This window comes from Gorilla gorilla, chromosome 15 (genome assembly GCF_029281585.2).
Source record: "Gorilla gorilla gorilla isolate KB3781 chromosome 15, NHGRI_mGorGor1-v2.1_pri, whole genome shotgun sequence".
In the NCBI taxonomy this organism is placed as follows: Eukaryota; Metazoa; Chordata; class Mammalia; order Primates; family Hominidae; genus Gorilla; species Gorilla gorilla.
The window spans coordinates 124,212,739-124,221,256 of record NC_073239.2 but is presented as its reverse complement, the minus strand read 5'-3'; the positions used below and the strand labels follow the sequence as shown (position 1 = coordinate 124,221,256).

At 39.9% G+C, this 8,518-nt stretch overlaps 1 long non-coding RNA gene across 1 annotated transcript in view; it reads right to left on the bottom strand.

Annotated features, from left to right (window-relative positions):
* Positions 1–914: 914 nt before the first annotated feature.
* The window catches only part of LOC129526712 (uncharacterized), a 283,392-nt gene continuing 275,788 nt past the window's right edge, over positions 915–8,518 (bottom strand). Inside the window, exon 4 of the long non-coding RNA XR_010130845.1 lies at positions 915–1,200. This is a non-coding gene — a long non-coding RNA (uncharacterized lncRNA). The remainder of the gene's footprint in view (positions 1,201–8,518) is intronic.

Sequence of the window (8,518 nt, the reverse complement as noted above, 5' to 3'; positions counted from 1 at the left end):
TTACATTAGTATTGGAAGTGATGGTGTGGATTAGATCAGTGATAGGGCATGGTGTGCATATTATTACATTAGTATTGGAAGCGATGGTGTGGACTAGATCAGTGATAGGGCATGGTGTGGATATTATTACATTATTATTGGAAGTGATGGTGTGGATTAGATCAGCGATAGGGCATGGTGTGGATATTATTACATTAGTATTGGGAGTGATGGTGTGGATTAAATCAATGATAGGCCAAGGTGGGGATATTATTCCATTAGTATTGGAAGTGATGGTGTGGATTAGATTGGCGTTAAGGCATGGTGTCGATATTACTACATTAGTATTGGAAGCGATGGTGTGGATTAGATCAGTTATAGGGCATGGTGTGGATATTATTACATTAGTATTGGAAGCGATGGTGTGGACTAGATCAGTGACAGGGCATGGTGTGGATATTATTACATTAGTATTGGAAGCGATGGTGTGGACTAGATCAGTGATAGGGCATGGTGTGGATATTATTACATTAGTATTGGAAGCGATGGTGTGGACTAGATCAGTGACAGGGCATGGTGTCGATATTACTACATTAGTATTGGAAGCGATGGTGTGGATTAGATCAGTGTTAGGGCATGGTGTGGATATTATTACATTAGTATTGGAAGCGATGGTGTGGACTAGATCAGTGATAGGGCATGGTGTGGATATTATTACATTAGTATTTGAAGCGATGGTGTGGATTACATCAGTGTTAGGGCATGGTGTGGATATTATATGGGTGTTAGGGCACGGTGTGGATATCATAGTAATGTAGGGCACAGTGTGGTTATTATATTAGAGGCCACTGTAAGAATATATATTAGCAGCCACTGTGTCTTGGACGTTGACAATGATACTAGGGTGTACTCCAAACAGTGCGATTTGTGGGTTTTCTTTTTCTAGATGAAGTTCTTCCTCTGCAGAGTACTCTAAATACTCACTCCTTGGCACTCAGGGCCGTGGACAGGAGCTTTTTACTCACCAATGAAGAACACCAAGGTAACACGACCCTCGTGCTGCCCTGAGGAAGTTGAAGCTCCTCGCTGCTTCTGGCACCTCCGCGGGAAGTTCGTTGGGGCGGGATCGCGCGCCCTCTGGTGGCTCCGTGGTTCCGCACAGACGCTCTTGCCCACAGTTTCTCGGCGGATGTGCGCCCCCTCCTGGCTGTCCTGAAATACCTATAAAATTCAATATTCAGTTTATTCAGTGTCATAATTTTGGAAATTCAAACCGAAATAAAGGCCACTATATCCATACCCTTCCCATAAATGGTGATGGAAGAATTATTTGGAAGCCAAATGGAATGAAATGACTCTATACACAAATTAAAACACAAAAACCTACTCAAAATAGTCCAGAGACTACAACTTCAAATGCAAAACTATAATCTAAAAGAAAACCTAAGAGACATTGGATCTGGTGTTGAGTTTTTACACACAGCATCAAGTGCCAATTCGTGAAAATACTGAGAACAGACTTTATAAAGCTAAATTTTCTACTATGAAAAACCCTATTCAGAGAACAAAAAGACAAGACACACTGTGAGAAGATATTTAGAAAATACAAACGTGATTTTAAAAACTGTATTGAAGATACACAAAGAACTCTTCAAACGAACACTAAGAAAACTAAAAACCCAAATAAAACTGGGTAAATATCTGAACAGACATCCAGCCAAATAAAATGTATAGATAGCAGGCCAGGTGTGGTGGCTCATGCCTATAACCCCAGCACTTTGGGAGGCTGAGGCGGGTGAGTCACCTGAGGTCAGGAATTTGAGATCAGCCTGGCCAACATAGTGATACCCCCTCTCTACTAAAAATACAAAAAAATTAGCCACGCATGGTGGTGGGTGCCTGTAATCCCAGCTACTTGGGAGGCTGATGCAAGAGAATTGCTTGAACATCGGAGGTGGAGGTTGCAGTGACCCAAGATCACGCCACTGCACTCCAGCCTGAGTGACAGAACGAGACTCTATCTCAATTAAAAAAAAAAGAAAAAAGAAAAAAAAGAAAATATACAGATATCACATAATCACACAAAAGGATGCTCAATATATCTCATTAGGAGACTGCAAATTAAAATAATGCTGAGATATCACTGCACACCTAGTACAACTGTGGTACTCTTAAAAAAGCTCAACAGTAACAATTGGAGGTTGAAGAACAATAGGTACGGCCATTCATTACTGGCAGAATGCATGAATGGGTACAGCCACTTTGGGAAATAGTTTGACAGTTTTTCCCAAAGATAAACAAGTCTTACCTTACAATCCAACAAATGCACCCCTAAATTGTGTATGTTTAGACAGCTGCTTTGAAAAATTATGTTCAAACAAAAACTAGCATGTAATTATATACGAGGCACTCTACTCATAATGGCCAAAACTTGAAGTAATCAGAACGTTCTTCAATAGCTGAATGCATAATCAATTTGAAGTACAACCACGCAATGGAACACCATTCACCAACAGAAAGGAATGAACTGTCAATCCATGAAAACAAATGAATGAATCTTGCATCTATGTTGCTAAGTAAAGGGTGGCAGTATGAAGATGCTATACATTATATGACTCCATTCATATAACATTCTGGAAAAAGCACAACCAAAGAGATGATAGTCAGATCAGTGACTGTCTGGGGTGGGGATTTGAAGTATTCTGTATGCTGCTTCAGTAGTGGATATCTGACACTATGCATTTGATAAAACCCACAGAATTTTAATGCACAAAGAACAAATCACAATCTACACAAATTAAATGATTTAGGATGTGGAAGTATCTAAGGACAAAATACAGAGTGCAACCAAGAATCGAACTGTATTACCAATGTATGTTGCAAGTGGTGGGCCAAAGGTGCTGAGCTGGAAATGAGTAGAAGCCATAGACTAAAAACAAAACGTACTATATACACCAACAGTGGACTCTATTTTATAAAGTTATTTCCCATAGGGATAATAGTTAATTTTGAAACTACTATATCTGTAAAAAGAAAAATAACCATGATTTTCCTCTATACTATCAACACTCCACTTTTAACAGCAAATTGTGGGGGGGTGGGGGGTGTTTCCCATACCAACCAATATTCCAACTCTCTGGAAAACAATTGGGTATCCTGTAATTCAACTGTGACACTGATTACCTGGAGTTAGTATACACCCTACAAGTTAAGGGCTTAGTAACACCAGACTGTCCACAACCTCAGATGCCAATCACAAGTAGTGAATCCCCAGCTTACCCAAACTTCTATATGACTCGGCCAGAAACTAGGCATTCCTACACCCCCTCTTCAGGTTTGACAATTTGCTATGATGGCTTATGGAACTAGGAAATACTTACTTATGTTTACTAGTTATTATGGTCTCAATGTGTGTACACCCCCACCCCAAATTCCTATTTTGAAATGTAATCCCCAAAGGGATGGTATTCAGAGGTAACCGAGAGGTGATCGGATCATGAGAGTGCTGTCCTCATGAATGAAACCAGTGCCCTTATAAAAGCATCTAGGAGCCCATTTCCCCATTCTGCCATGTCACGACATGCTAGAAGGCACTATCTATGATAGATGAGCCCTCACTAGACATCAAATCTGTCAGCCTTGATCTGGAACTTTCCAAATTCCATATTTTAGGAATTTTTATGGAAGCTTCATCATGTAGACATGGCGGATTATTAACTCCATTTCCAGTCCCTTCACACCCTCAAAGGATTGCATGTTAAGCTAAAAGTTACAACCTTCTTATCATGGCTTGGTCTTTCTGGTGACCATCCCCATCCTGAAACCATCCAGGAACCCACAGAGTGTCCTTATTAGAACAGAAGCCATTCCTATTATCCAGGAGATTCCAAGAGATTTAGGAACTCTGCGTCAGGAACCAGGGCCAAAGACCAAATATTAGAACACAAGATGCTCCTAGCACCCCTACTGTTCAGGAAATTATAATAGTTTTAGAAGCTCTGTACCAGGAACTGCAGACACAGACCAAACATATATTTCTTATTAAGTCCCAACCTGGAATCTTGATCAAGAATGAACTCCTTGTTCCCAATGGTACAAGGGATGAAATAAATGGCAGATAGTAGGAGCCAGGTTCCTCACTATTACAGTGAGAAGTTACAGATAAAAAATAGGGAAGCCTAGAATGATCTCTGTCATAATGAGTCAGAATATATATATATACAACCTAAGTATAAACTCACATTTAGCTTAACATATACATAGATGGTTCCACATAGAAACCTTTATAATTAAGTGGGTACATATAAGTTAGAAGACACACATATATTTCTTTGCACTGTCAGCTGTAAGTGTCATGACGCAATGACCACATTTAGTGGCCAGATGTAAGTTTTTCATACCATTCTCTAACAAAAGAAATCAGGGCTATTAGAAGAAATAGCTGAAACTAGGACTGGGACAGAAAATATATGAGCCAGGGTACTTTTGAAGTAACAGAAATAAATTATAAAAAAAAACCATGAAATTATGTAAAAGGAGCCAGTGGAAAGAGCTACCAATGGCCACAGCTATGAACAAAGAGCAACAAAATACTGTACAATTAGATAACCACCAAAAGATTAAAGTAACTATCTGTGGACCCATACTGGTATAAATAAATGATTAAACAGATATGCAAATGGGCTGAATAGAAATCTCTTATACAGAAGAATTCCAAATACCTGATATAGACAGCCATCAAGGAGGTGGGGCTAACTCCCCACTCCTTTAAGTATGAGCTCTGCATGATGACTTCCTCCAAAAGCATACATACAATATAGACATGGGAAAAAAGTAACCTCACAGTGAAAAACCTGAAAACACTGCCTCAACCAAGTGATAAAAGTTAACATTAATGGTGATAACACATCTTGAGAGCATGAAGTGACTACACTAGCACTTGCAAACCAAAAATAAAATTCAAAGATCTTTCCCACAACCACCTCTCCACCAGGGGACACCAAAGTTAACCTGGAAGACTGGTTCAGGCTATGATGGGAAAGAGGTGGTCAGACATGCCTCATGATGCCCTCCTCCCTTTTGGAATTCAGGAAAAGCCAATCAGCATTTAACATCAACACAACCTAAAATCTGATAAGAAACATTTACAATCTATTCTCTCTGAAGCCTGCTACCTGGAAGCTTCATCTCCATGACAAAACCTTGGTCTCCATAACCCCTTATCATAGCCCAGACACTCCTTTCTATTGATAGTAAGTCTTTCAACAAACTGCCAGTCAGAAAAATTTTAAATGTACCTATAACCTGGAAGCCCCACCCCACCCTAATCCATTGGGTTGTCCCACCTTTCTGGACCGAACCAATATATATCTTAAATACACTTGATTGATGTCTCCTATCTCCCTAAAATGTATAGAACCAACCTGCACCCCAACGACCTTGAGCACATGTTCTCAGGGTCTCCTGAGGGCTGTGTCAAGGGCCATGGTCACTCATATTTGGCTCAGAATACATCTCTTCAAATATTTCACAGTCTTTGACTCTTTTTGTGGACACACTACACATCTGCTCTGCTTCCCGCAAACCCCTAAACCCAGGCTGATTATGAGAAAAACCCCAAGTAAACCACAATGGAGGACATTCTACACAATACCTGACCAATCCTCCTAACACTGTTCCAGGTCCTCAGAAGTAAAGTCGGAGAGACTGTCACAGCCAAGAAGAGCCTGACATGATGACTAAATGTCCTATGGGATCCTAGATAGGATCCTGGGAGAGAAAAAGGCAGAACTAAGGGAAACCAAATAAGATGTGAGCTTATTTAATAATATAGTAATACCCAGTCATTAAGTATGACAAGAAATGATGTAAGATGTTGGTCAGGAGTGGTGGCTCATGTCTGTAATCCCAGCACTTTGGGAGGCTGAGGCGGGCGGATCACCTGAGATCAGGAGTTCAAGACCAGCCTGGCCAACGTGGTGAAACCTCATCTCTACTAAAAATACAAAAATTAGCCGGGCATGATGGCAGGCGCCTGTAATACCAGCTACTCAGGAGGCTGAGGCAGGAGAATCGCTTGAACCTGGGAGGCGGAGGTTGCAGTGAGCCGAGATCACGCCACTGCACTCCAGCCTGGTTGAGACTCTGTCTGGAAAAAAAAAAAAAAAAAAAAAAAGATGTTAAACCTATCTGATACATGTTGATATGTTAAAAAGAGGGGAAACTAGGTTGCGTCTACATGGGAAATCTGCATTTTCTTCCCAATTTCTGTATGAATCTAAAACTAATTTAAAATAAAACCTCTATTTAAAAATTGTAATTTTTTCAGATATCTGCTAAATTATTTGTACTAAAAATTAGTAATTGACAGTAACTACTCCTACTTTTAAAAATAAGAGCATTCATGATACTGCAAAGTAAATTATACAGACTAATATATACTTTCAAACAAATGCCCCTTTTACATGTTTTATGTTATGATAACATATATGTGTAAACATGGTCATATCATTTTTCTTATGGTGTAGTTCACTCTCTAAGAAAGCTGGTCATCTTAGAACCAGGGAAAAAAATTCACATTTTGGAGACTATTTCAATTTACGGCTGGACGTTTTCAAAGTATGACTTTGTGGAAAAAAAAAAAAATTTCAAATTGATTCATTGTGACTGGATCACTTATTCTAATGAATGCTTGTCTTTATTTTGTTTCCCAGCATTCCTTTCAGCTATGATACAACAGAAGCAAATATTTGCCACTGGAAAAAATATTCAAAGACACTCTTAGGTTAATCTATAGCTGATGACAGTCAGTCTAGTCTATATAGCAAGCAGCTTCAAGATATGATTACTTAGCTAAGAGGGAAATGGGACGTGACTGCTGCCTCATTCCCACGCCTCTCTGGACCTGATAATTTAGAGGAAGCTCACATTCGCAAGATAAAAATTTTCTTTTCTTTCTCAGTATTAAATATGCTGTCACAATAGAAGAAAGCTTTACTGACTTCTTAAATGATGTGTTGAGACCGGAAACCTAAAATGATAGTTACTGAGAATACTGCTAATGCCCTAAGTTTTTAGTCACACCCTCACCTAGGTAGGAACCTAACCAAAAGGGGAGAACTGTTGAACAAATTACGGGAGGTCAATGTTTTGGTCACAACTCCCGCATTAGGCCACACTGAGCAGGCAAAACCAGAATGGAGACACTCACGCTGAATGACACACAACAAAGCTGAAACTTTAAGGAAGTAGATAGATCCCAAAAGAGCTCCCTTTTTCCCTGAAGAGATTCCAGTCTACCTGAGTCAGCATAAAGAAGTCCCCTCTGCTTTAATTCTTACCAAAACAAGTAACTTGAAGTAATCTGATATTAACAAATCAGTTGTTATTTTCTATTGCTCTATTTCCGCCTTACACAACACAGTGTTCTGCTATTGCCCAGAGGGCACTGAGACCAAATAAAACTTGAAAATGCCACACTGAAAGCAAATAAGTCCTAATAACTCAATTTACAACGATAACAAAGAGTGACACCAATGCCCAAAGTTTTGATCAATATCTCAAAATTGAGAGGCTGACCAAAAGGGAGGAATTCTTACATCAAACAACATTTGGGCTTTAGAAGCCTCCCAAGGAGTCCTTGTAAAGAGTCGCGGCCGGGCGCCGTGGCTCACGCCTGTAATCCCGGCACTTTGGGAGCCGAGACGGGTGGATCATGAGGTCAGGAAATCGAGACCATCATGGCTTACAAGGTGAAACCCAGTCTCTACTAAAAAAAAATACAAAAACATTAGCCGGACTTGGTGGCGGCAGCCTGCAGTCCCAGCTACTCGGGAGGCCGGGACAGGAGAATGGCATGAACCCGGGAGGCGGAGCTTGCTGTGAGCTGAGATCGCGCCACTGCACTCCAGCCTGGGCGACAGAGTGAGACTCAGCCTCAAAAAAGAAAAAAGAAGAAGAAGAAGAAGAATCGCAACCTAATTTAGTATAGAAACAAACTGAAAATCTGACTTGGGAATGTATCATGGTAACAAACAGCGGCGGTTCAGCCAATCACATCAGCCGAGTGTCAGTCAATGGCCGGCAGCCAGCTGTTCAAAACAAGTTCCAAGAAGGCAAATCCGGGCTGTAACCAGGTCTGTAACCAATCCAGCCACCTCTATACCTCACTTCTGTTTTCTGTATGTCACTTTTTTTCTCTGGCTATAAATATAACCCGCACATGTTGTGTGGCAGATCATTCTGAACCATTTTTGGTCTGGACTGCTGCCTGATTCTAGAACCACAAAAAAAAGCCAATTAAGATCTGCAAACCCACATTTGTTGTAATTTTGTATTTTAACAGTTGTGCCCTACAAAAGACATTAAGCTGAAATTAAAAATCATTTACAGTCATGATTAGGTCATAAAAAATTGTCAAACATAACAATTCTTCAAAAAAAGCTAAAAAGTATATTTTAAAAATACTGTTGATGGAAAAAAGAGTGCAAAGTAGATAGGAAAATTATGTACAAAACTAAAAACAGAGGAGAAATTAAAA